The sequence below is a fragment of the Megascapheus bottae genome, chromosome 11, assembly GCF_031878675.1.
Source record: "Megascapheus bottae isolate mThoBot1 chromosome 11, mThoBot2.hap1, whole genome shotgun sequence".
Classification (NCBI taxonomy): Eukaryota; Metazoa; Chordata; class Mammalia; order Rodentia; family Geomyidae; genus Megascapheus; species Megascapheus bottae.
In genome coordinates, this window is record NC_143519.1 from 47,968,863 (window position 1) to 47,989,037 (window position 20,175).

Genomic DNA, 20,175 nt, shown 5'->3' on the forward strand with positions numbered 1-20,175 from the left:
ATGCTGAAACAGTAAGTGAAACTGAACTACAAAAGCAAAGAGGACTTAAGGAAAAAGGGAACCCTGTGAAATTGTTCTGATTTTGGAAATGAAAATGCATTTTCTGTTTCATCAGGCCCTAAAATAGCCTTGAAATGTCCTTCAAGCCAGCTTCCTTTTCTGCTATTGATGGCGATCAGATGTGGAGGTTGCCCTTTATGTGCTTCCTATTGGGCTGAGATTATCTAAAGATGCTGATGAGGCTCAGTGTCTCCACAGCTCACCAGACAATGTTCCCCTACCCCCCAAGGCAATGGGAATCAGGCCTATTTGGGGGAATAGCCACGTGTTTGGTGTTGTAAATTGATGTCCTGCTGGCATGGAGAATCCCTATGCTTTTATTTAATTGAGAAATCCTACAGGCTTACAGTTCTACCTGGGTCTTAACCTATGCATATTTTCACCTGCACTGTAAAATGTAGTAAATCTGAATCCTAGCCATCAAACCTATACTCATGTAAGTAAATATATCACTCAGCTAAAGACAAGCCACCATTATGCTCACATACATGATTATCTCAACATTTACAAAGGCATATTTTAATTTTAATTTTTTGCCAATCCTGGGCTTGAATTCAGGGCCTAAGCACTGTCCTTGGGCTTTCTCAAGGCTAGAGCTCTACCACTTGAGCCACAGCACCACTTCTGGCTTTTTCTATGTTAATGGTAGCCAGGAATTGAACCTGGGTCTTTGTGCATGTTAGGCAAGCACTCTACTACTAGGCCAAACTCCTAGCCCAGGCATATGTATTTTGTGTGTGTGTGTGTGTGCGCGCGCACACTTGCACGTGTGTGCATGCACACGCATGTGCTTATATATAAGTATAATGAACTCAGTGCTGTCCTTTAGCTTTTGCTCAAAGCTAGTTCTCTACCACTTGAGCCAGTGCTCTATTTCCAGTTTCTTTTTTTATTAGAGAATTTATTAACATTGATTTTTACATCATATTTCAAATGACATGTTTTAACACACAAGTATTCAAGAAGGGAATCTCTATATACAATCACTGGCACTTAGTTTTTAGAACATAATCAAAATTAGGCTAAGGATTTGTATATCATAGATACATATTAATCTATGTAATAAAACATGTCATAGGTTTTTATGTCTATGTACTTGTGTTTATATTTCCAATTAAAAAAAAATCAGTCATGAAGACTGACCTCAGGGCCTCAGTGCTGCCCCTCATCTCTTTTGCTCAAGGCTAGCACTCTGCCACTTTGACCCACAGCACTACTTCTTTCTGGTGGTAATTGAGGATTAAGAGTCTCATGGGCTTTTCTGCCTGAGCTGGTTTTGAACCATCATCCTCAGATCTCAGCCCCTGAGTAGCTAAAATTACTGGCATGAGCTACCATTTCCTGAAACAAAGGCATATTTTGAAGTGTGGGTTTGACCACTTTGATCATCTTAATAGACAATTTGTTGTTTTTATTAGCATATATTAATTTTACAAAGGTGTTGCATTGTGATATTTCCATACATTTTATTGTTTTTCCCTAAAGAAAAACTGAAAAATGGCTCAATTCCTATGAGAGCTAACTAAAATGGCAATTTGCTGGTGTCATTAAAGAGATTCATTGGAAAGAAATGCAAATTGCTATCTGCTAATGGTAGAGCTCTCTCCACAAGTTACTGTGTGGGTCACTGTATTAAAGCCCTTCTCCTCCCAACATTGCAGATTGCGACAATAAAGCTTTGTGTGTAAAACTCAAGGCAGCTGCTTTTGTTTTGAGTCCTTTATTATTAGCTTTACAGATCTACTTAGCCAAACAAAACAAAGCAAAATGATTTCTTTTTGTACTAGACTCTTCATATTTTTTTATTACCTTCAAGTCCTCAGATGAGTGGGTTTTTTAAATCATTTAAACATTTTAGATTTAACATGTTTTATGTCATTTATCAGTCATTAGAAGATAAATGCAGTAAAAAGCAAAACAAACCAAACACTAGGGTTTCCAAACTTGGGGGCCAAGAACACTGCTTCACAGAGTTTTCCCTCTGAGTGTCATAGGCAAAACTGTGCTTGTGAATACATGAAAAATCCCACATGAATCCCTATGGCGGGATTCCCTGTGGGAAGTTTGACTTCAACAATGTTTAACATCGGAGCAAAAAACAATTTGGGGATTTAGGTTTGAGTCTAGCAGAAATGTGCCAGGGAGTCTGACACAGCGAGCTGTTCTGGGGCTGGGAGTGTGGCCTAGCATGCGTGAAGCCCTGGGACTGATTCCTCCGTACCACATACTCAGGAGCAGCTGGAAGTGGTGCTGTGGCAGAGTGTTCGCCTTGAGCAAAAAGTGTCCAGGCACCATTCCCAGGCCCTGAGTTCAAGCCCCATGACCGGCAAAATGAAAAAAAAGACAGGAAGCTATGCTGAATGTGGACAATTTGTCATTTCTTATTCTAAAGCTGAACGCAGGGTTTCATGTTCTCCTTTAGCTTTCCCGCCTGGTGCTCTGCTAGTTGATCATGCCTCCAGCCAGGTAGTTTACTGGCTACCTGCAGGCTGCCAGGGCTGGCTTTGAACAACCCTCTTGAATAGTTAGAGTTACACAAGAGAGCCAGTGGCACTGACTTAATTTTTTTTGTTGTTATTTGTTTTTGTTTTTTAGGTTACGATCCCCACTACCTAGCTAGCTATTTGGGAAGCTGCGGTGGAAAGATTGAGCCAGGGGTATGCAGAATCTAGGCAGTGGTGATTCTGATGCGGACAGAAACCACAAACCCTCCATATCCCAAGTAAGCTTTGAAGAAAGCCACCAGGTTCTAATGCAGACACTGCCCTGGATGCCTCCTCATGTGTTAATTCTTCCATCCATTTTATCCTCCACACCTTTTCCTCCCTGCCCATCCTATCCTGAACCACCTTGCCTCTCTCTTGGAATATAGTTGCCTCCGAACTGTTCATTGATCTATTCTTTTGCTATGTAAGGATTTCATTCTATTTTCAGGCAGAAACTATGAACTTTTTTTTGGGGGGGGGGGTCATAGGGCTTGAATTCAGCCTGGGCACTGTCCCTGTGCTCTTCAGCTCAAGACTTCCACTCTACCCTTGAGCCAAGCCCTACTTCACGTTTCTAGTGATTAATTGGAGATAAGAGTCTCAGGTCCTTTTGTGCCCGGGCTGGCTTTGAACCTTGATCCTCAGATCTCAGCCTCCTGAGTAGCTAGGATTCCAGGCGTGAGCCACAGGACCCGGTTTCATGGACTCTTTAAAATGCTGGTCCAGGGACTTGAACCTGGGGCCTGGGCGTTGTCCCTGAGCTTCTTTTGTTCAAGGCTAGTGCTCTACCACCTGCGCCACAGCACCACGTTTAGCTTTTTCTGAGTCGTGTTTATTGGAGGTAAGAGCCTCCCTGCTGGCTTCGAACCACCATCCTCGGATTTCAGCCTCCGGAGTAGTTGGGGTTGCGATGTCCGATCCTTTCACACAGCAATCCCCACGGTTTCTGCAGGGCGGCTCGGTGTGAACCCCAGGAGCCAGCTCCTGTCCTGGGTTCGCGTCCAATGCTTCCACTCGGCTCCCAGCCGCCCAGCACGCGGCGGCACCGGGGCGCCCTTGGCCCGTGGGCGGGGTGGAACTTGGCGGAGAAGTGAACGGCGGGTTTGCCTGGCGAGCCCGGGTTTCCGGAAGCCTTCCCCGGCAGGTCTGCGGTGGGGTTCCCCTCGAACTCCCCACGAGGCCCGGGCCAGCACGGATGTCCAGTTAAAAATCTCAGGATGACAGTTTTCCAATGAGCCAGCAGAAAAGAACAGCTGTCGTCCCTGGGTGGGCTCGAACCACCAACCTTTCGGTTAACAGCCGAACGCGCTAACCGATTGCGCCACAGAGACCCAGCTGCCCGGACAGTGCTGCGCACTGTACACATTTCCGCAGCGGCGCTGGCGTCTTTCGCCACCCTGGGCGTCGCCACCCCGGGCGGGGCGGGGCGCGGGCTGCGGCGGAGGCTGCGGAATCGGTCACCGCGGTGAGGGGGGTGGGAGGACGGGGGACGGGGGGACGGACCGACCGGACGGGAGGAGGGACGCGAGAGGCGGAGCCGCGGGCGGGTAAGTGGGCGGAGCGTGTCTCCCGGGACAAAGCGCGCCCCGCGGCGCAGCGGCAGCCGCAGTGCGACGGTGTGGACGGGCGGGACTCTGCGCGGTGGTGGCGTCCGGGGGGGGGGGGGGGGGCCGCTGAGCGGGGATCCGGGGCAGCCAGAGCAGCCCCGCTCCGAGCTGCGCGAACGGACCGCGGGGACGTCCGCTTCGGGTTGTGGGTGGTTCCGGTGACCTCCTCCCCTTCCGTACTCTCCCCTCCGTGCTGTCCATCTGCATAAACACGAGTGACAGGAAGGCGACGGGCTGGGGTTTCTTTCACTTGTAAGTTAAAAAAAGTAAAATCGTCCTCATCTCCTAAGAATGAGATTCTCTCAGGACGGGGCCGCCCCAGCGCGCCTCTCATCCTCACCCACAGATGGGGAGGATTCGCCCCCACTCCTGGGGGCCGGGCCCCGGGGAGCCCCCCCGCCCCCCGCGCCTCACCCAGAGCTGGCCTGTGAACCTGGCCCAGCCCTTCCTTATTGTAGCCTGAACTAGTCACCAGGATTGCGTATGCAATGGATTAAAAGCCTTCCCACTTCATTATCATTTCAGTGTGTGTGGTGTGTGTGTGTGTGTGGTGTGTGGTATGTGTGGTGTGTGTGTGTGTGTGTGTGGTGTGTATGTGTATGTGGTGTGTGGTGTGTGTGTGTATGTGTGTGTGGTGTGTGTATGTGTATGTGGTGTGTGTGTGGTATGTGTATGTGTGTGTGGTGTGTGTATGTGTGTGTGGTGTGTGTATGTGTGTGTGGTGTGTATGTGTATGTGGTGTGTGTGTGTGGTGTGTGTATGTGTATGTGGTGTGTGTGTGTGTGGTGTGTGTGGTGTGTGTGTGTGTGTGTGTGTGGTATGTGTATGTGGTGTGTGTGTATGTGGTGTGTGTGGTGTATGTGGTATGTGTATGTGTGTGTGGTGTGTGTATGTGTGTGTGGTGTGTATGTGTATGTGGTGTGTGTGGTGTGTGTATGTGTGTGTGGTGTGTATGTGTATGTGGTGTGTGTGGTGTGTGTGTGTGTGTGGTGTGTGTATGTGTATGTGGTGTGTGTGTATGTGGTGTGTGTGGTGTGTGTGTGTGTGGTGTGTGTATGTGTATGTGGTGTGTGTGTATGTGGTGTGTGTGGTGTGTGTGTGTGTGGTATGTGTATGTGTGTGTGGTGTGTGTATGTGTGTGTGGTGTGTATGTGTATGTGGTGTGTGTGGTGTGTGTGTGTGTGGTGTGTATGTGTGTGTGGTGTGTATGTGTATGTGGCGTGTGTGTATGTGGTGTGTGTGGTGTGTGTGTGGTATGTGTATGTGTGTGTGGTGTGTGTATGTGTGTGTGGTGTGTATGTGTATGTGGTGTGTGTGGTGTGTGTATGTGTGTGTGGTGTGTATGTGGTGTGTGTGTGTGTGGTGTGTGTATGTGTATGTGGTGTGTGTATGTGTATGTGGTGTGTGTGTAGTATGTGTGTGTGTTGTGTGTATGTGTGTGTGGTATGTATGTGTGTGTGGTGTGTGTGGTGTGTGTATGTGTGTGGTGTGTGTGTGTATGTGGTGTGTGTGGTGTGTGTGTGTGGTGTGTGTATGTGTGTGTGTTGTGTGTATGTGTGTGTGGTGTGTGTATGTGTATGTGGTGTGTGTATGTGTGTGTGGTGTGTGTATGTGTATGTGGTGTGTGTGTGTATGTGGTGTGTGTGGTGTGTGTGTGTGGTGTGTATGTGTATGTGGTGTGTGTGTGTGTGGTGTGTGTGGTGCATGTGTGGTGTGTGTGTGGTATGTGTTTGGGTGTGGTGTGTGTGTGGTGTGTGTGGTGTGTGTGTGTGGTGTGTGTGTGTGGTGTGTGTGGTGCATGTGTGGTGTATATGTGTGGTGTGTGTGGTGTGTGGTGTGTGTGGTGTGTGTGTGTGGTGTGTATGTGTATGTGGTGTGTGTGGTGCATGTGTGGTGTGTGTGGTGCATGTGTGGTGTGTGTGGTGTGTGGTATGTGTGTGTGGTGTGTATGTGTATGTGGTGTGTGTGTGGTGTGTATGTGTGTGGTGTGTGTGTGGTGTGTGTTTGGGTGTGGTGTGTGTGTGGTGTGTGTGTATGTGGTGTGTGTGTGGTGTGTGTGGTGTGGGTGTGTGGTGTGTGTGTGTGGTATGTGTGGTGCATGTGTGGTGTGTGTGTGTGGCGTGTGGTATGTGTGTGTGTGGTATGTATGTGTATGTGGTCTGTGTGTGGTATGCGTGTGTGTGTGGTGTGGGTGTGTGGTGTGTGTGGTGTGGGTGTGTGGTATGTGTGTGTGGTATGTGTGGTGCAGGTGTGGTGTGTGTGTGTGGCGTGTGGTATGTGTGTGTGTGTGGTGTGTATGTGTATGTGGTCTGTGTGTGGTATGTGTGTGTGTGTGTGGTGTGGGTGTGTGGTGTGTGTGGTGTGGGTGTGTGGTGTGTGTGGTATGTGTGGTGCATGTGTGGTGTGTGTGTGTGGCGTGTATGTGTATGTGGTCTGTGTGTGGTATGTGTGTGTGTGTGGTTTGGGTGTGGTGTGTGTGTGGTGTGTGTATGTGGTCTGTGTGTGTGTGGTGTGTGTTTGGGTGTGGTGTGTGTTTGGGTGTGGTGTGTGTGTGGTGTGTGTGTATGTGGTGTGTGTGTGGTGTGTATGTGTATGTGGTGTGTGTGTGTGGTGTGTGTGTGTGTGGCGTGTGGTATGTGTGTGTGTGTATGTGGTGTGTGTGTGGTGTGTATGTGTATGTGTGTGTGTGTGGTATGTGTGTGTGTGTGGTTTGGGTGTGGTGTGTGTGTGGTATGTGTGTGTGGTGTGTGTGGTGTGTGTGTGTGTGTTTGACGGTCATGGGACTTGAACTCTGGGCCTGGGCCTTGTCCCTGTGCTCTTCAGCTCAAGGCTACCGCCCTACCCTTGAGCCTCAGCACCTTCACTTCTGCTTTTGTGCAGTGTCTCCCTTTCCTCATAGCACCACATTTCCTTTGACCTTCCCTCCCTCAGGGATGTTGCTTCCAGCATCTGTCTAGCCTGGTGTGATTTTTTTTTGGGGGTGGGGGGGTTGGGAGTCTTGGATTAGAGGCCTGGGCTCTGTTCTTTAGCTTTCTCACTCCATGTGGGTGCTGGAACACTTGAGCCACAGCTCGACTTCCAGCTTTTGAGTAGTTAATCCGAGGTAAAATCTCAGCCTTTCCTGTCCCCTCTCTGGCTTCAAACTGTGATCCTCAGGTCTCAGGCTGTTGGACAGCTAGGATTGTGGGCGTGAGGCACCAGCATCCAGTGTAGGGTCTCATTGTCTTCTCATACTTGGATATAAAGCTGGTCAAGCACATTGTCATTGAGCTAAGCCCTCTGCTCAGCAGATTCCCCGGTGTGAACTATTATCTCACAGTGAGCATGCTCACCATCTTTTCTAGACTCTTGTTTAGAATTTGGGGGTTTTCTGGCCTTTCCTCTAGCTGCTTACTCCAGGCAAAAGCTCTGTTTCAGGTAGGAGGAGTCTGAATTGAGCAAGGCCAGCTGTAAGGAAAGGAAAATCTGGGCACTGGTGGCTCAATGCCAGTAACCCTAGCTACTCAGGAGGCTGACATCTAAGGATCATGGGTCAATGCCAGACTGGGTAGGAAAGTCCATGAAATTTTTTCTTTTTTTAAATATATTTTTTATTGTAATTAATAAAAGGGTTACATGATTTTTGCCAGATAAAAGAATCCATGAAATTCTTATCTCTAATTAACCACAACAAGGCCAGCAGTGAATCTGTGGCTCAAGTGATAGAGTGCTAACCTCTAGCAAAGAAGCTCAGGCCACAGCGCCCAGGACCTGATTTCAAGCCGAAGGACTAGGACCAAAAATAAAATAAAAGGGCGGGGAGAGATGGGGGAAAGGTTGGCAGAGAAAGCTAGGAGGGGGAAAGAAAAAGTAAACTTACCCTTTCTAGCAACAGTTCCCACTTTCTGAGGACCAAGATTGGTCAGAAAGGCTGCCTGCAATGTCTCCTGTGCTTGCACCAGAGCCAGGCACCTGACAGCAACTACGCATGCTCAGTCACCGAGCAACTGGAAACCAGAAACCACCACAGAAACTGGGAGAACAAATGAGGTACAAAAACAAAGTTTCTGATGTGTGAGGAGCACTTATGGATTACTATTAAAAGAAATAACTCACTGCCTCTTTAGAACACTAAAAATTAAATAAAATTGGAACGCAGAAGAAAGTTCCTCAAGGGGAAAAAAATGCACGTGACAGTCCTTGTAGAAAATAGTATGGAGATTAAAAACATTAAAAAAGATCTATCTATCTATCTATCTATCTATCTATCTATCTATCTATCTATCTATCTGTCGTACTAAGGCTTGACCCAGGTGTGTCCTTTAGCTTTTTGCCACTTCTGGCATTTTGGTGGTTAACTGAAGATAATCTCCAATGCATGACCAGAAAACTGGAAGTGGCGCTGTGGTAGAGCAGTAGCGTTGAGGGAAACCCCAGGGACAGGGCCCAGGCCCTGCGTTCTAACCTCATGGCCACCACTAACAGCAACAACAAGGAAGTCTCACAGACTTTCCTGCCCAAGCTGGCGTTAAACTATAATCCTCAGATCTCAGCCTCCCCTAGAGCTGGATTCCAGGTGTGAGCCACTGGTACCTGGCTTGCACATTGGGATTTGAACACAGGATTTCATGCTCTTCTAGCCACACCCCAACTCTATTTTTTTTAGACTGGTTAATGTTAGAAAAGGTCTTGCTTCCTACTTGGGTATCCTGACCTGAACTCATCTATTTTTGGCTACTTGTCGTAGCTGGGATGGCAGACATGAACCGTCTATATCATAATCTTACCAAAGGAAGCTTGACTCAGGTGCCAGGGGCAATTATAAGGGAGACTGAGAACTGAGGATCACAGTTCAAAGCAATCCCAGACAGGAATGTCACTGAGATGCTTGTCTCCATGGAACCACCAAAAAAGCCATAAGTGGGGCTGTGGTTCAACTGGTATAGCGCCAACCCTGAGTGGAAAAGCTAAAGGACAGCACCCAGGCCCTGCACACACACACACACGCGCACACACACACACACACACAGTTGTGTGGATACCCTATCATTATGGAAAGTTTTATGCTAAGCAATGTAAGTCAGTCACAGCGACAAATACTGTAAGATGTCTGGTAAATATGAGGATTAAAAACTGGTCAGACTCATAGAAACTAAACAGAATGATTGTAACACCCCCAATCCCTGTGGGGGGAAGGTGGTATGTGGGGGATGGGAGATGTCGCTCAAAGGTATAAAGTTTCAGTTAGATAAGAGGACTAAGCTCTGAAAATTTACTGAGCCGCATGGTAACTGTAGTTAACAATGTATTATATTCCCCAAAATTGCTGAGAGTAGATCTTCACACACTAGGCCTGGTCGTCCATACTTGTACTCAGGTAGGCAAAGCAAGAGAATCTGCTGAGTCCAGGATTTCAAGATCAATTCAAACAGCATGGCAAGATTCCATTGCAAATAACACCATTCTCATTAAAAAATAAATGTGTGTGATAAAGACATGCTAAATAGCCTCATTTAAATATCTTACTTGATGTGAAGATATACATATCTCTGCTATTTAATGTGTGTGCATATATGTATATATACACATATGTAGCACGTTGTATTGAATAAGTTCATATGATTTCTTTTTCTTTTGTTTTTGTTTTTGCCAGTCATGTGGCTTGAACTCAGGGCCTGAGCATTGTCCCTGGACTTTCTCAAGGCTAGAGAGCTTCCACTTGAGCCACAGCACCACTTCCAGCTTTTTCTATGTGTGTAGTACAAAGGAATTGAACCCAGGTCTTTGTACATGCTAAGCAAGCACTCTACCAGTAGGTCAAACTCCCAGCCCAGTACATATGATTCTCTCTCTCTCTCTCTCTCTCTCTCTCTCTCTCTCTCTCTCTCTCTCTCTCTCTCTCTCACACACACACACACACACACACACACACACACACACAGAGCTTGACCAGAGGGAAGCAGCAGCAGCACCCTGCTCCTTTCTCTAGAGGGAGAAAGGAGAAATAAAAATGGCACCAAGGTGACTGTGGTACTGTGGGGGTTTCCACCCCGCTCTTTCAGGAGAAACCTTCCTGCTGGCTGGACGCCAGTTGGCCTCAGTGGCCGGGCCTGCCAGCTTTGCCTGAGCCCAGGATCTTCCTAGAAGCCCCAAGTTGGGGTTTGGATGTGAAATGTGTCCAGGAGGCTTGGGTGTGGAAGGCTTTGTCTCCAGGTGATGGCGCTATTGAGAAGGGATTGGATCACAATGGCACTAGCTTCACCATCAATGGATACCTAGAGGAATGATGAATTCAGAATTTATAGAGGAATGAGCTGTACGGGGACATCTGACGAAACAGTAAAACACACTGCAACCATCAAGTTACCAAAAAAACCAGAACAAAACCACCCTACAGAGCGCTCCCCAGCTCTTCTCCTCATCCAACCACCCTCTCACCACCAGCCAGCTGAGAGACGTAGAGGAGCATCAGTCATTGGGGAGACTGAACTTGAGCAGGGGAAATGGGAAAAGCTATGAGCTGAAAGGGAGGTGATGTTTTGGCTCAGACTGGACTTGAGTTTCTCTTTAATATGCTTAAGTTGTTTATTAAAATGTTTATTGAATCAACTCTAACAATTATGATTTTTTTTTTGCCAGTCCTGGCTTGAACTCAGGGCCTGAGCACTGTCCTTGGGCTTTCTTAAGGCTGGAGCTCTACCACTTGAGTCTCAGCACCATTTCCAGCTTTTTTGTATGTATGTGGTACTGAGGAATCGAACCGGGGTCTTCATGCATGCTAGGCTTGCTAGGCCCTCTACCACTAGGTCAAACTCCCGGACTTCTGACTCATTTTGTCAAGGGACTTGGGTGCATATAAAAGTTATATTATTTAGAAAATGTTTGTAGGTTTACGTGCTGGTTGCGTTGTTGCACTTGAAACGTATATTTGAGTTCGTTTTTCCACACATGGTACTTACTCCATTGGTTAGATCTGAGTTTTTCTAAAAAGTCAGAGTTCAAAACTTGATTTCCAAGCTGGGCGCCGGTGGCTCATGTCTGTAATATTAGCTACTCAGGAAGCAGAGAACTGAGGATCGTGGTTGGAGGCCAGCCTGGGCAGTCTGTATGAAGTCTCTGTGAGATTCTTATCTCCCATTAACCTCTCAAAATAAGGAAGTGGAGTTGTGGCTCAAAGTAGTAGAGTGCTAGCCTTAAGCAAAAAGAACTTAGGGACGATTCCCCGGTCCCAGAGTTCAAGTCCTGCTTCTGACCAAAAAACAAAAAAAGGGTAATTTTGGGAAAATAATAGCCAAGTGTCTTCCAGAGAGCACTATGCTTCATATAAATATATATGTATTTCAACTTTTAAGTATAAAAGGAATATAATTTGAAGATATTGTTCCTAAAGGTATTCATTATAAAACAGCACGTGCCTTCCACCCTTTTGCTTTAGTTATTTCTTGTAGCTTTTATCATTATTATTAAGGTGATGTATAGTGGAGTTACAGTTAAATAAGTCAGGTAATGAGTACATTTATTTTTGGACAATGTTACCCCTTCCTTTGCTTTCTCCCAGTTTTTCCTTCTCATCCCTCCCACAAATTGTACCATTCATTTTCCACATAATACCTAGTGAGTACCGCCGCTGCATCTGCTCATCCTTGTAGCTGCATGTCTGTGCACTACTTTATCCTCTCAAAGACAGATAAGCCAGACAGACATAAAGAAAAACCTTCTTGTTTCCATTTCCTGCAATTTATTTGGATAAATAGTACTTTAAATGATCAGATGCACATAGGCATTACAAGTTTGTGTTCTGCCCCTAAGAGTATCCTCTTTAGGACTTAAAGAGAGTCTTTTCTAAGGAAGACATAAGAATGGCCTATAGACACATGAAGAAATGCTCAACATCTCTGGTCATAAAAGAAATGCAAATCATGGGTCTGGGAGTTTGGCCTAGTGGTAGAGTGCTTGCCTAGCATGCACGAAGACCCGGGTTCGATTCCTCAGTACCACATACATAGAAAAAAAGCCGGAAGTGGTGCTGAAGCTCAAGTGGTAGAGCGCTAGCCTTGAGAAAGTCCAAGGACAGTGCTCAGGCCCTGAGCTCAAGCCCAGGACTGGCAAAAATAAAAAATAAAAAAGAAATGCAAATCAAAACAACTCTAAGATTCCACTTCACTCCAGTTAGAATGGCCAGGATCAAGAAATCTAGTAACAACAGATGCTGGAGGGGATGTGGCCAGGAGGCATCCCTACTACACTGGTGGTGGGAGTGCAAACTCGTTCAACCACTATGGAAAGCAGTGTGGCAGTTCCTCAAAAGACAAAACATAGAACTCCCCTCTGACCCAGTAATTCCACTGCTTGGCTTTTACCCAGTCGTCCAGAAACAAGGACATTCTAAATCCACTAGCACAAAGATGTTCATTGCAGCACTATTTACCATAGCAAAGATATGGAACCAACCCAGATGTCCCTCAGTTAATGAGTGGATCAACAAGATGTGGTATTTATACATAATGGAATTCTATGCTGCTGTCAGAAAGAATGACATTGCCTCATTTGTAAGGAAATGGAAAGACTTGGAAAAAATCATATTAAGTGAAGTAAGCCAGGCTCAAAAGAACATAGGCTCAATGGTTTCCCTCATTTGTAATAATTAGTATAAACCTTGGACTCTCCTAGCAGAGGACTAGCAGAGGATTACAACAGCTCAAAATCTAGATACATAAGGCCATATAGTATGCCGCTAAATGAAAGGACCTCTGGGATATGGAAACATATAATGTTTCCATATAATGTGTGATTGTTGTTCTTACTGTACTATTATTTCTTATCTCTTTTGTTGTCCCTTGGTTATCTCATATTGTTACAGTATCTTGCCTTGTTATCTGGTTTATTGTATATACGTTTGTTTATTTGAAATAGGAAAGGGGAAGGGGAAAAAACAAGTGAGAGGAGTGGGTGGGGGGAGGGAAATGGGGAAAAAAACATGGGAAGGGGTATCAAAGTATGAGAAGTAATGTTCCCTCTATCTGGGGAATATAATTGTAACCACTCTATTAATTACAATAAAAATATATGGAAAAAATTTTAAAAAGAGTATCCTCTTTTTGTCTTATTGTGTCTTAGTGCCTAGAGTCCTGTATAATTTATGATATGCCAGTGTATTTTAGATCTAGCTTTTGCACCTGAGAGAAAACATGTGCAGTTAGTCTCTGTGAGCTTGGCTTACCTCCCAGAACACGATTTGTTCTAGATCCATCCATTTCCCTGCAAATGACATATTCTTTCTCATGGCTATGTAAAATGGACTTGAGGTTTTAATGCTTAAAAAATCGAGACTGTTTGTTACTATTTAAAAAGCACTTTCTACACTGCTTCACCCTTTGTCCCCTGTCACAGCATTTTCTTTTTTCCCTTCCCTTCCTTGACTCAAGTAAACAAATAGTTACCAAAGTCAGATACAACGTCAACAGGCGATAAACCAAGGGGGGGTGGGATCTACAGAAAAAACAACAACAGAAAATAGGCAAAAAAAATGAGTAAGGAAACACGTTCAAATAGTACATTGAAAACAACAATCACAAGGATAAATCTCTTGGTTCCCTATCCTGGAGTTCATTTGGCGTAAGTTCATCCTATATGGCCTTATGCATGGTTTTTGAGCTACTGGGCTCCTCTGCTAGGAAAATCCTAGATGCATACTAATTGTTACAAATTCTGTACCTTTACGGTATGCCTTAGCACGCTCTGTCTCAATTCCAGTTACCTGGGCTGCTTTGTCTCGAAGTTTCCTGAGGCCAGCAGTCTTGTTTGTGTCTGTGCCATATGAACAAACATGTGTAGACGCCTAACCCTCCTCAGTGCTCTGGAGTGTGAGGAAGTGACTCTCACACTGCAGAACTCTCTGAGTCTTGTGCAGGAGGGAGAGGACAGGGTTTGGGTGCCGGAAATGGAAAGTTATTCTAAGAATGGGTGTAGCAGGAAAGACAAAGATAGCTCAGAGTAGAACTCTCAGAGTGGGAGGAAAGGAACTGGGAGAAAGAGCAGAGAAGACAGTGAGACACAACTTGAGAAAGGGAAGGAAGAGTGAGAGTGTGCAAGGCTCGAGGCTCTGGGGCTTAGCCCTACACAGCTAGCTAGCTTAGGCAGACACTGCACCTCAGCTTGCTCCCTGACTTGGGTCTCTCTCCCATCTTCCTTTCTCTCTTTCCCTCCCTCTCCCCATCTCTCTCCCTCCTTCCCCCTCTCTCCTCCTCTTCTTTTCCTTTCTCTCTCTCTCCCCCCTCTCTCCCACCTCTTCCCCCCTCCTCTCTTCCTTTCTCTCCCTCCCTCCCACACTCACTACCAAGCCCCTCACTTAGCTTTTCTGCTCAAGGCTGAAATCATTTGAGCCATACCACTGCTTTATCTTTTATTTTTTCCTGGTTCATTGGAATCTCATGGATTTTCCTGCCCCAGATGACTTCAAACCAGAATCCTGAAATCTCTTCTTCCTGAATAACTACAATCACAGGCATGAGCTACCAGCAGCACTCAGCACCAACTATTTCTTATCTTGATATCTTTAGGCAAGCTTCTTGATCAACAGCTTTGTGTGTGTGTATGGTGGGGGGGTGTCATGGGGCTTGAACTGGGCCTGGGTGCTGCCCCTGAGCTCTTCAGCTCAAGGCTACCGCCCTACCCTAGAGCCAAGCCCCACTTCCCATTTTCTAGAGGTTAATTGGAGATAAGAGTCTCAGGTCCTTTTGTGCCCAGGCTGCCTTTGAACCTTGATCCTCAGATCTCAGCCTCTTGAGTGGCTAGGACGGCATCTGGCTAACAGCTTGCTTTTGATGTGTTAAATGATGATTATATCTAACTCATTTTCTGGAGATCCATCAAGTAATATACGTAAAGTGCCTATCACATAGTAAGTGCTTTGACGATATTAAATGTTATCTGTAATAAAGTGACATATTTCTTCATCTGGTGAGGGGTTCCATGGGTATTCTTTTTATGAAGTTTTAAACTGTGCACTGATCTCATAAATCCTTTTTTCTTGTATGATCGATTTCACATCCACAAAAATATGTGTATTAAAATAAATGAGCATTTGTTTTTGGCAGAGTAGAATATCCCACCCTCTTGTTGAACCCATCTGCCAAATAATGGTATGTGTGGATTTATGGTTCAAAATAGCATGGTTACTCCAGGGAATCGTTTTGATCCCTGCGGATTATCAGAACTTGTTCTTATTGCTTCCTCTTCTTGGGGGCCCAGCAGGTTTCACATTCACTGGGGTCGCTAGGATTGAGCTTTTCAGACTGAGGAAGTCCAGCCCTGGGGTAAACTCAGATGAGGACCAACTTTCTTCTGTGTGAAATCATCCCATATTACCTCTCACACATCAAAGCACTACCATTTGTCTCTCCTTCCTTCCTTCCTTCCTTCCTTCCTTCCTTCCTTCCTTCCTTCCTTCCTTCTTTCCTACCTTCCTACCTTCCTACCTTCCTTCCTCCTTTCCTATCTTTTATGCCAGTCCCAGGGCTTGAATTCAGGGCCTGGGCACTGTCCTTTACCTTTTGTGCTCAAGGCTAGTGTTCTACCACTTAAGTCACAGATGCACTTCAAGCTTTTTGGTGGTTAATTCGATATGAGTCTCCACCGGGGGCCGGGAGTTTGGCCTAGTGGTAGAGTGCTTGCCTAGCATGCACGAAGACCTGGGTTCAATTCCTCGGTACCACATACATAGAAAACAGTTGGAAGTGGGGCTGAAGCTCAAGTGATAGAGCTCTAGCCTTAAGAAAGTCCAAGTACAGTGCTTAGACCCTGAGCTCAAGCCCAGGACTGCCAAAAAAAAAAAGTCTCCAGTGGTTGGGGCAAGGTGGCTCACACCTATAATCCTAGCTACTCAAGAGGCTGAGATCTGAGAATCATGGTTCAAAGCCAGCCCGAGTATTAAAAACCGTGACTCTTATCTCCAATTAACCACTAGAAAACTGGAAGTGGTGCTGTGGCTCAAGGAATAGGGTGGTAGCCTTGAGCTGAAGAGCTCAGGGACAGCGCCCCGGCCCAGAGTTCAAGTCCCATGACCTATAAAAACAAAAGTCTCCACTGGTGGGGGCTGGAGGCACAGATCAGTTGGTAGAGTGCTAGCCAATGAGCAAAAGTGTCAGACATTCAGTTTGAGTCCTGGTCTTGGACCAAAACAAGAACAACAACAAAAGACTCTCAGCTAACTTTCTTGCTTGGGCTAGCTTAGAACTAAGATCCTCAGATCTCAGCCTCCTGAGTAGCTAGAGTTACAGGCGCGGGTCACTGGCACCTGGTTCCATGAGGATTAAAACAAAACTAAACAAAACATATTGAGGGCAGGGAGCCTGGTGGTAGAGTGCTTGCCTAGAATGCACAAAGCCCTGGGTTCAATTCCTCAGTACTACATACGCAGAAAAAGCCAGAAGTGGCACTGTGGCTCAAATGGTAGAGCATTAGCCTTGAGCAAAAAGTATCCAAGGACAGTGCCCAGGCTGTGAGTTCAAAGCCCCAGGACTGGCAACACACACACACACACACACACACACACACACACACACACTAAAAAGTCTGGAGGAGAGTCCCTTTGAATGGCTGTGATGCCAGCTGCAGGTTGGAGTGGCGACAGTCTCCACAATGCCCTTACGATGTGTGCCTCCTGCCATTCCTGCTCTTGTGTAGCAGCTCCCCAACCGTGGATCTGAGCTGGCAGGTGTGACAACGGAAGCTGGTAGAAGGGATGGTGTGTCACTTCTGAGACTTCTGGAGGATGGTGTCACTTCCCTTCCTTCTTTTGGATTGTCTGGTCTGAGATGGTCCTGCCTCTTTGTAAGGAGGTTACCTTGTCAGCAGCCTAAAGGGTACCAGCCCGGAATGAACAAAGGGTTCCTGCCATCAGCCAGTTCCAATCAGCTGTCAGTGCAAGTGCGCCATCTTGGCACTAGTCCAGCCTTCTGATGGCAACGGTTCCAACTCGCTTCTTGACCCAAACCCATGGGAGACTCCGAGTCACAAAGCCCAGTAAGATCTCTCTACATTTCTGACCTACCCACCAATACAGCACTAATACATGTATTGTTGGTTTAGGCCACTGACATTTGGAGTCATTTGCTAGACAGCAGTAAAGAACAAATGGAGACGTGAAGGGCCAGGTGCTAGTAGCTCACGCCTGTATCCCAGCTTCTCAGGAGGCTGACCTGTGAGGATCGCCGTTCAGAATCAGCCCAGGCAGGAAGACCTGTGAGACTCACCGCCAGTTAATTACCAGATGGCTGAAAGTGGTGCCGCAGCTTACGTGGTAAAGGGCCAGCGTTGAGCAGTGAAGTTCAGGGACAACACCCAGGCCTTGGGTTCAAGGCCCACAACTGACAAAACAAAATCAATGAAGGACTTTGATCTTCAGCTATTGTGCTTTGTTCTTTAAGTGATGTAATCATGTTGGTTTTTCTTTGTTTTGGTTTTTATTTGTCCTAGTACGAGGGCTTGAACTCAGGGCCTGGGCTCTGTCCCTTAGCTTTTTCACTCAAGGCTGGTACTCATTTCTAGTTTTTTACTGGCTCATTGGAGATCAGGATTTCATGAACTTTCCTGCACAGGCTGACTTTGAACCTCAGTCGTCAGAGCTCAGTCTCTTGAGTAGCTAGGATGACCAATTTCAATTACGTGGATTATAATTTCAACACATGAACTTTTGGGAGTTGTGCTGGAAATATAGCTATAGAACAACAAGATCTCACTTAAGATGCCTGAAGTGAGCCCGGCTTGGGGACAAGGTTGGGAAGAAAGAAATAGAGAAGTCTGTGTCCAGGATGGGGGTGGAAGTAGAAAAAGTCCCTGTTTTCAATGAAATTTCCCTTCAGTTTCAGTGAAGGGCAGAGCTCTAGGCCGATTCTTGCAGCTCGGAGGATGGGGCATCTCCACTTCACAGCACATTTTTATTGCTGTCAAGCATTCTTTGGGTGACAGTCTCTGTCATCATCAGTATTTTTAGCCTGTGGCCTTCTGGGACCATTCACCTGCTGGATTTGGGCCTCCAGCTGACAGCTGATGATACAGGGAAGAGCAGTGGCAGGTGACAGTCGGTGACAATGACAGTCTTCTGACGAACATGCAGTCAGACTCCAGATTTTCTTTTTTCCTCTCTGTCTGGCTTTTCTGGTGGATCATTAGAGATAAGAGTCTCCGTACTTTTTGGTCCCGGCTGACTCTGAACTTTGAGCCTTAGATCTCACCTTCCTGAGAAGCTAGGATTACAGACCTGAGGCACCAATGTATTTTTTTTTAATCATCATTTTATGCCCGGTCCTGTTAGCTGGTCTTTCAGCTATGTTCTTATGAAAAAGAAAACCCAAGAGATGGATTTAGTAATTTATGAATCATTCAGGCTAAGTGCAAGCCAGATGATAAATTAGTGTCCACGTGCATGGGGGCGGGTAGTAGGCACTTCAAAAGAGAGTTGCCTCTGTGGTTTGATGGGGTATAACTTCCAGCAAAATCACATGACCTGTCACTCAGAAGCCATGTGGTCACGTGGAATTTGCAGATTTTGAAGCTTTTCGTGTCATTACTGCTTACCACCTGACAGAAAAGACAGGAGAGGTGTGCATCCAGAAACAAGTGAGCTGGAACTTCACGCCAGGCCACACATGTGGTTCCCCATGCTTTCCCAGTGGGTAAGTCAAGTCATCTCCCAAAGGGCTATAGAGCATGGGGGTGGGATGGGATTGGGGCAGGGATGGGGATGGAGGATCGCAGGTGTGAACCACCAGTACTCAACTTGTGTTCTCTCATAAAGACTTAGGAGTCACTTATGACAAGGCTTAGCACGGATGTAACTAACTTTGGGTGTTTTCTACTGTTCTATCATTTCTGACTGTGTGAGTGTGCGTGTGCGTGTGCGTGTGTGTGTGTGTGTGTATTGGTGAAGTAGGTGAACATACCCACTCTTTCCTTTTTGCCAGTCCTGGGCCTTGAACTCGGGGCTTAGGCACTGTCCTTGGGCTTTCTCAAGGCTAGAGCTCTACCACTTGAGCCACAGCACCATTTCTGGCTTTTTTTCTATATATGTGGTACCAAGGAACCAAAGCCGGGGCCTTCATGCATGCTAGACAAGCGCTCTACCACTAGGCCAAACTCCTGGCCCCACCCTCATTTTTTGCAACACATCACTAATAAGTCCAAAGTTGTGAACACACAACACATCATGATGCAGCTGCACTGTCTCAGGCCTTTCCTCTAGTCATTGGACAGGTGACATTTCCTGTGGTCAGTGGCCTGGTCTCGAGATTTCACTGTGGCCTCATGCTTCAATGACCTCCCTAGAGTGCAGTGTTAGCACTCACGTGCAGAGTTTGGGCTGCCAGACTGTCAAGTTAAAATAGCTGTTGGATTGGAAATACACTGGTCTTGAAACGCTATTCATTGTGTGAAATTCAAGTTAATTGAATCAAATGTCCTGTATTCACCGACTAACCCTATTTTCAACAACAATTTCTTATTCAAAGCATTAATGGCATTTGGAAATTTTGAATGTCTGAGTAATAGCATCTCAATACTTTACATCAGTGTCTTAATCTGCAAGCCAGACAACACATGACGACAGGGGATCAGGCCTCCGAGAGGTCGAGGAGCACCATGCGCAGAACAGAATCTGCCCTTTTGTTTGCTTGATGACATGGTAAAGGACTCACAGTTGTTGACTGATACCAATGTCTGCAATTAGGCATTGCATTTGCTTAAGTTCCACTTGCATCATTTCCTGCCTGGAGTATCTGTCAGTCCCTTTACATTTCTTGCTTCGTCTTTACTGGTGTCCAATCCATATTCCTAGAAGACAGTGAGTTGGGTGACATTAACTAGGCATGAAAGGATACAATATCTAAGCTTCAGTCAATAAGCATTCCTCATTTTGGTGGAACACTGGGGAGATTATTATGACTGTAAAGAATCAGTTTTAAGATGGGCACTTATGGCTCATTCTTGTAATCCTAGCTACTCAGAAGACAGAGATTAGGAGGACTGATGCTAGAAGCCAGCTTAAG

General features: G+C 46.2%; 1 protein-coding gene and 1 non-coding gene across 3 annotated transcripts in view; one reads left to right on the forward strand and one right to left on the reverse strand.

Annotated features, from left to right (window-relative positions):
* Positions 1-3,803: 3,803 nt before the first annotated feature.
* On the reverse strand, positions 3,804-3,877 carry Trnan-guu (transfer RNA asparagine (anticodon GUU)). Its single transcript has one exon. It is a non-coding gene; the product is annotated as a tRNA-Asn (tRNA).
* A 185-nt stretch (positions 3,878-4,062) lies between these two features.
* The window catches only part of Alox5ap (arachidonate 5-lipoxygenase activating protein), a 68,686-nt gene continuing 52,573 nt past the window's right edge, over positions 4,063-20,175 (forward strand). The window contains exon 1 of one of the 2 annotated variants that reach the window (XM_090342219.1): positions 4,063-4,093. The gene's annotated coding sequence lies outside the window, so the exon portion shown is untranslated. Of the gene's footprint in view, positions 4,094-18,724; positions 18,808-20,175 lie in introns of those variants that run through there. The other variant, XM_090342218.1, reaches the window with a different exon arrangement.